This window comes from Ceratosolen solmsi, unplaced genomic scaffold (assembly GCF_000503995.2).
Source record: "Ceratosolen solmsi marchali unplaced genomic scaffold, CerSol_1.0 scaffold148, whole genome shotgun sequence".
Lineage (NCBI taxonomy): Eukaryota > Metazoa > Arthropoda > Insecta > Hymenoptera > Agaonidae > Ceratosolen > Ceratosolen solmsi.
Window position 1 is genome coordinate 521964 of NW_011948446.1, and position 226 is coordinate 522189.

Consider the following 226-nt stretch of genomic DNA (forward strand, 5'->3'; position numbering starts at 1 on the left):
GCTAACGCATAGCCACAGTGATGGAGAATTTCCAATTTACTCGCAAGGTAGGAATTTGGAGAAACATAGTGATACTTTTTTCTAACACCGGAGTGATCAGTGCTGATCAGCCACAGATGAGATGTGTTCAAATGCAAAGTGCTAAATTAGTAGCTCCTTTTACTGTACTCATTTATTTTATATCAATTATATATTATCTATTTTATATAATTATATTTTATCTAAA